The 7227-nt window shown below is 48.6% G+C and overlaps 1 long non-coding RNA gene across 1 annotated transcript; it reads left to right on the top strand.

The window, feature by feature from the left end:
- The first annotated feature begins 907 nt into the window (after positions 1–907).
- LOC308554780 lies at positions 908–6115 on the top strand. The gene is made up of 4 exons (XR_013998442.1): positions 908–1082; positions 1569–1744; positions 2091–2343; positions 5640–6115. It is a non-coding gene; the product is annotated as an uncharacterized lncRNA (long non-coding RNA).
- The last annotated feature ends 1112 nt before the right edge of the window (positions 6116–7227 follow it).

Genomic DNA, 7227 nt, shown 5'->3' with positions numbered 1-7227 from the left:
GAACTCTCGCAAGTGGCAACTCACGGAGAAGCTCTGAGATGTTTTCATCAGGGGATTTAAATGTTCTCTAAATGAGAATTCTAATGGCGGTTTTCCTGACAAGGCAACCAGGCTCAAGGAAGTAAATGGTGGCATTAGTTAAGTGACCCTGCAAGCAAGGGATGCATCTGTACACAGAGTAAGTCCAAGGGCCCACTTCCCTGACTATCCCATCTGACGTTCGTAATCTCAGTCAAGCAGGCAGCAAATGTGTGTCCCAGGAGTGGCAGCTGACTGCTGTGTCCCAGAGCTTTCATTCCAAGCTATTTTCCAGGGACATTTCCATTGCTCACACTTGAGGGGGGCAGCTGAGAGAAGGGACAGGTAATTTATTCAGGAGCTTGAAGCTGAGAAATAGGTTTGGTAAGAAAATACTTCAAAGCCCACTGGAGAACTCCCATAAAACACAGACCCTCTGCAGCAACCGGGGAGTGATTTAAACCCACTTGGGATTTCCCGGAGGGGAAGGAGTGAGACTGACCAGCTCCGTTCAGAGGCTCATGAATAATTTCACCTGACAGGGGACACTGAGCCAGCAGGAATCCGGGCTGTACAGAGGAAAATAGGTTTCCAGCTAATCTTTGTTACTCCAGCCTTATTCCTAAGGGGGGCACTGGGTGGGGGAGGGGAGCCCAGCCGGGAAGTTCGCCGTTTTTAGACACATTCTGTTTCGTCCTTGTGCAAGGAGTGTTGGCTGGAAACACCCTTTCTGGCGGCCGCAGCGCAGCGGGCCGGGCTGGCCGGGGGGAGGCCCCGCGCCCGCCGCCGCCGCGGGTGCGAGTCATGCGGGAGGCCACCTGGGCGAGCGGGGGCGGGGCGCGGGCGCGGGGCGGGGGCCTGAGGGAAACGAACGCCTCCCCGCGGCTCCGCAAAGGCGGGGCTGCGTGGCTGTGCGCGCCGCCTTAAACCCAGGCTGCGGCCCGGCCCCATCTCCTGCCTGCGCCCCGCAGGCCCTCCCTTCGCAGGTGGTCGGGTTGCGGTCCACGGAGCCGCGAGCCCCTCCCTCGCAGCGTGTCTTCGGGGCTCGGGAGGAACGGCCTTAGGTGGGCGCGTAGAGGGGGCTGTGCAGACTTGCCTGAACCTTCTCGAAGGTCCCGGGGGGTCTCGGTCCCGCAGGCATCCCCACGGTCCCCCAGGGGAGCCTTCCCTGTCCTGCACCAGCCTGGCGCGCTCGCGCGCAAGGTGCCCGCGGTCGCGGTGGCAGCGGCGGTGGCCCTGGGTGGCCGGGGCCTGGGAGCGGCCGCGCTGTTTTCTCCCCGACGGCCGCACGGGGGCAGGAGAGAGGGACCGGCGGCGCCGGGCAGCCTGGGCCGGGAGCGGGGCCGGAGCCGCGGGCATCCAGGCAGCTCAGCCCGACACCCCCGGGCAGCCGGCCCGCTGCCTCAAGAGCCCGGGGACGATGGCTGCAGCCTCCGAGGGGAAGGCCGCCAGGGGAAGAAAAGTGGGGGGCTGCTCCCTGCGTCCCTTCTTTCCTGAGGTCCGAACCCAGCCTCCCAGCACCTGGTGACGGAGTGTTACCCCGTTTGCAGACGCTGAGGCCTGGGGGTGCTGTGAGCTGAAGGACGTACCTTAGAAGTGAATCCAGCCCGCCTCTCCTGAGCGCCAGGATTCAGACCTTCCCATTCAGGAGCCAGCTCTCTCCGTCTTCCTGGCTGGACACCCTTCCTTTCTGCTTTCTCCCGCCCTGGCCCCTCCACCAGACCAGGTGCAGACTTGCCCAGTTTCCGTCGCCCCAGCCCAGGAAGCTGCGGCAAATCCCTTCCATCTCCACCTCTCCTTTTCTTTCCCATTCCAAGTTCCATTCCCGGCCCATCTGAACCCAAACCAGAGAGCTCCAGCGTAGATGGAAATACCCCGAAACGGGGGGGGGGGGGGGGGGGGGGGGGAGGCCGGGACCAACCTGCCAAACACCAGATCGCATCTCTGTGGGTGCTCCACCACGGGGGGCCTGAAGCTGCAGAAAAAATCCTCGTCTTCGCTTCATTGTAAAATGGCTTGCAGCTGACTTGTTTCACTGATGATATTTATAACCCCTTTCTTCCTCCTGTTAGCAGGCTGCCTTTGACTGAGGAGGGTGCTTGGGCCAGTCCAGGGCCTGTGAGCTGGGAGAGGCCTGGCCTTGTTGGCCTTGGATGAACACAGGGAGACTGGGCAGACAGCAGTGAGCCCAGTGTGGCTGCATCACACAGTAGGACTGTGCTGCTCCTTCCGAAAACTGTAGCCCAGGACTCCTGAGCCGCGGGGCACGGGTCACTCCTTCTGCTGGGACTCCACTGCCTTCCAGTCCTGTGTCTGCTTTTCGAGGTTGGCAGTGCCCAGGCCTTGATTCTGCACTTTCCTTCCTGCTGGCTTTGTTTCTGGTAGTTCTGCCCCCCTATTAACATCATCTCCTGGGGAGGGTGGGCAGGAGAACAGGGAGCTTCGAATGCCAGTCAGCCTTGCCCTTCTTAGCAGTCCTTCCAGGGCTGGGCTTGGTGGGAAGGGAGCTGGACTATTGGCTAAAATGAGATTTGGGGATTATCTGTGGATTTAATCTGGTCTTCTCACATCTACCATTTCCACAAATAATTAGAGATTATGAGATACATTCAGAAGTTGCATTAGCCTTAAAGAATTTGGAGAAAATCTAAATAGGCTTAAATACTGTCTTGGAGTCCAGAATGTTAATTAACATTTTTAAGGCATTTTCCCCCTCTGGGACTAAAATCACGCCTATATGACAATTACTGAACATATTTTAAATATAATATATTTTGCAGGAAGGGTGAGCTGAGTAGAAAAGCAGTTCATGCACTATTGTTGCATTAAGCGAGACTAGGCCAGACAGCACTGGCGACTCGAAACTTCTCTGTTCCCCAAAGGTGTGTTCTGATCCTAGAGAGTTATTACTCACATGTGTGGGAGGTAGAGGGCGGTCCACAGAGCCATGCCCTCTCTGTGAGCATGTGTGTGCTGCCTCCTCCTGGTGAGCACTCTGGACACAAGTGTCCTCAGGAGTAGTGGGCAATGCTGAGAGCAGGACGGTGGCCGGCCTCGGGGCCCAGAAGGCTCCTTCCAGAAAGTCTGAGTGGAGGCAGTGCATTCTTTTTATTATTGTCTTACCCGTGGGAGCCCTACTTTAGCACTGACGTGGAAATGGCACCTGATTGTCACAGGATGATTGAGAGTATCTTGTGCATCGGTAATGTTTGACAGCTCTCAAAACAATATTATATTGTTCTCTTATTGAGTCGTCAGAATAATGGTGAGGTAAGAAGGGACAGATCATCAGCTCCATGTCTCTCTGAGAGGAGACAGCACAGTCAGAAAGCTAGTGAGAGCAGAGCAGAACTGGCGCCCAGGCCTTCCCACCTCTCCTCACCATTAGAGTTCTGTGACAAGACATTGTCACCATTTCTTATTTGCCTCCACTGGCATGCCTGCTGTATGGTCTTCAAATGGCTGCTACACTTGAGCATGCCACTTTGACACTGGCTTAATTATGTAAATTATATTTATTAAAATGTTTAAGTGTCATTTTTAACACTATCTCTCCTTTGGAATTCCATTATTGCAATTCAACCTATTAGTTGTATCTGTCCATAATAATCAGCAAGGTTTTAATGTAGCCATGTTGGGCAGTTTCCCAAAGTTGCTTAAATTCCCTTATAAAATATCACCCAGCATTCACTTTGTCCCACTGATCTTCTTTTCCATCACTCGACTCCTAGTGCACACTGAGATATTCCTCAAGGAATGGGTGAAGATCACAACTTATAAAAAAAAACCACACAAAAAACCTGGAACACATAAAATGTTTAGCGCATAGAATAACTTCAAATATTTATATCTATAGGTATTTTTAGAAAGATTGATAAAAAGAATTCTCTGACATACCCCACATGGTGACAGCCCAATTCATGCTCAGAAAAGCATTCAGCTTTTTCCATCAGCACCATTCATATCTTAGAAGACAGACTTTGCAGGGGCCTCCCCAAAGTATTTCCTTAAACCTCTGCCAACCTGGGGAGAGAGGGGGTGGAGATATTACATAAATATCTGCATCGAGTTCTTGGATCGAGTTGCACAATGGCCATATATGGTGAAAGGTAGGTTTTCCCCCGAGACTGTGTTCTTGGAATATGTTAAAATGCACATGTCTCCGTTTCTGCTCCCAAGAAGCTGGTGTACAGATGTTAAGCACTGGGGTGGTGGAAACACTGCTGTCTACAGTTTACATGATTCTAATAGGCCTCTAGAATGTGCTTAAAAGGCAGTGTTCAGAATTAGGCCCCTAACCTTCTTTGACGTAATTGTCTTTGGAGTCACATCTTGAAGGAAAAGAATGAAGATTTGGAAGGGAATTAATTTTCTCAACCAGACTTACTATTTTCCCCCCTGCACTTTATAGTAAATTGTTTAAACTCAAAACAATTCAGCTAATTATGGATTCCTACCTGGGCTATGCTGCCATGTGAGTGGCTGCATGTCACCGTTTCTGGTTCCTGACTCGCCGTCAGGCCAGTTCTGCCTGATTTCACTCATGCGCTGCTGCTTTTTATAATCTGAACATTATTTCCACTCAGAGGTTTTCAGCTTTGCAGAAAACCTAAGAATTTGAAAGGAGTTGAAAGGAGAGGGGGACCCTTATAATCATCATTTAGATAATTAACACTGAGTTATTCTGATTTTTGCTGTAAAAAGGATACCCTGAGAGAAACCTTTAAAAAAAGTTAAAAGTTTGAGTTTAACAGCTGAATTTTCTAATTTTCATTTTTAAAATAGAGCTTAGGCAGTCTCTTTTGGTAATTAAAATATGATTTCCCTTCTATTTTCTATGCTCAATAAACTCTGTTACAATATATTTTGAAATATAGGACATTGAGTCTAGGGCATTAAACAAAGACCTTAAAAGGCTTTGAGGGGATTTTTTAAAATCCAGTTTCCTAACATGTAAAATGGAACTTGGAACGACTTCATGGCTTTTAATGTGTTTTTTCCCTATCTTCTAAATGCAATAATCTCTAACCTCCACTTGATCATTAGAGATTTATATTCACTATAATTTATGTCAACTTATATCTGGGACTTTTTTTTTTTTTTTACAACGTTTGGCAGCCAACTGCTGGTGGAAACTAGAAATGTTTCACATTAGTCAGCAGCCCTCTTAAATTATTTCTATGAAATAATTTACTGTGGAGTACAAATTCTTATATGGCATTTAAAGTTAATGATTAGGCAGAGAGATATATCAAAATGTGATTGGTCACATATGTACCTGACTGCATGGTTTTAACTCTATGCATGTTTTATAAGAATTGCTTTTTAAAAAGGTATTTTAGGGCTTATGTATTTTTCTACTAAAATATTTTCCCATTTTTAAAGGAAATTAAAATAGATGCACAGGTGCTTATAAACTCTCTCCTCTAACTAAATGTCCATAAAATTATTTTCTATTTCACGATGGCCATTTATGGCGTAGCACTGGTGTGTGGTCTGAAACTACAGGAAATGACAATGATAAAGATCTCTTGTAGCAGCATCTGAAGCCAAGATGTAGAAATCCTAACAAAATATGAGATTTCTGATGAAAATTGTAATTTGTCTCTTGTTCGCTGCAGGTAATGAGTAACCAAGTGATGTGCCTCCAACAGACAAGAAATGAAATCACCCCCAGAGTTCCTCATTCAAAACTCGGAAGGAGCACTTCCTCATTCGCTTTGATTTCGTGACACAGTTACGGTCAAGGCTTGTAGATATTTCCTTGTTCAATTTCGTTTATCACCCAGGAAGGGACGACTTGGATGGCCCTGAAAGCTGGGTTGAAATTTTTATTTTCATGGGAGTGGCTCCTAGAGCATTTCTTTTGTATCTCAAACAGATATTTCTTTTTCTCTTCCCTTCCTCTCTCTCCCTGTTTAACAGTGGTTGTCTTCACTCAACTATTTATGATTCATTTCATGAAAGGTTAGGTTTTCTCTGAGGGTACTAAAAAGTCTCAGAGTGGTTTTAGAGACTAGCAGCAACAAGGAACTCTTTCCCTTCGCGCTGTAAAATAAAGTCATTGTCAATAGCCTACAACCTGCAATAAACTATTAAAAAAGGAATTTATGATGGCTGGTTATTATCCTCCTGAAATAATGTTGTTACAAGTCTGCCCTTGTCCGTCATCTGCCAGAGTCACGTGCTGGATCTCAAACAAAGGGAGGGCCTGGATCCACACAGAGCCTCTGGGCAAATAACCCGGGGTGGCCTGGCCTCATAGGCCTTGGGCCTTCATCACCCTTTCAGAGCAACCGAATAATAGCCGCACGCGTGCTTTATCCTGATGGCAAGAAAAGGCACCTGTTGGTGAGGTGGAGCTTGAAGTGGGAATTAGAAAAATATTTGCATGGCTGCTAACAGCAAATTATGTGGGAGTGCCTTGGGGGCGGGCACGGGCACAGAAGGCAGGACTGGACAACGTGACTGGAGGCAGGCTGGACGCCCCTAGAGCCTTGTTTATAATGTTAATCTAAGTCCTGAAAAGTGCCCCCTCTTCCTCTCTCCACCCGGTGAGCAGCTTCCTTTGCTGAATCCGGCTTTACCCGCCCAGCCCCCTGGGGTGACCTCTTTGGTGTCAGCCAGGACCAGAGGAAGAGGGGTGCTCTGCTGCGGGGTGATGGGGAGGCGGGTGGTGGAAGAGCTAGGGCTCCTCACAGGGGCCGGGCTGTCCAGGTCTCCGGCCAGCACGGGCCTGCTGGTGCTGTGGGGTCACCGACGGTAGGCGCCCACCTCAGAGAGAGGTTTCGAGAATGAAGAATGGGGTGGCGTGGGGCTGGCAAGAATGTGAGGTGGTCGAGGAGGTGGAGGGGCGAGGGGGAGGAGGGAGGAGGGAGGAAGAGGTGGAGGGCTACCAACCAGGCCAAGGCCCGAAAACGGTTTGACTGCAGTCCAGGGGCTGAAGATAGAAAATTCCCTCTTCTAATGTAAATCATCATTCCCTGAGCAAAGTAATAGAATTGCACTGGTAAAATATTGGCTGTTTATTTTTTTTAAAATTTATGTTGTGCCTACAAATGTTAAAAAAAAAAAGTGCTCTTCAAGATTTGGGTGATTATTCACTGCTTCCTAGTAAATGCTAAAGCAAAGAAAACTGGTTTTAAAATGAGAATAAAAATGTGAAACTAAGAACAATCACTTTTTGGACATTAATTTGCATAAGCATAC

This window comes from Miniopterus schreibersii (assembly GCF_964146895.1).
Source record: "Miniopterus schreibersii genome assembly, chromosome: 3".
Lineage (NCBI taxonomy): Eukaryota > Metazoa > Chordata > Mammalia > Chiroptera > Miniopteridae > Miniopterus > Miniopterus schreibersii.
Note: the sequence above shows the minus strand (reverse complement) of the source record. Positions and strands in the feature narration are given on the sequence as shown.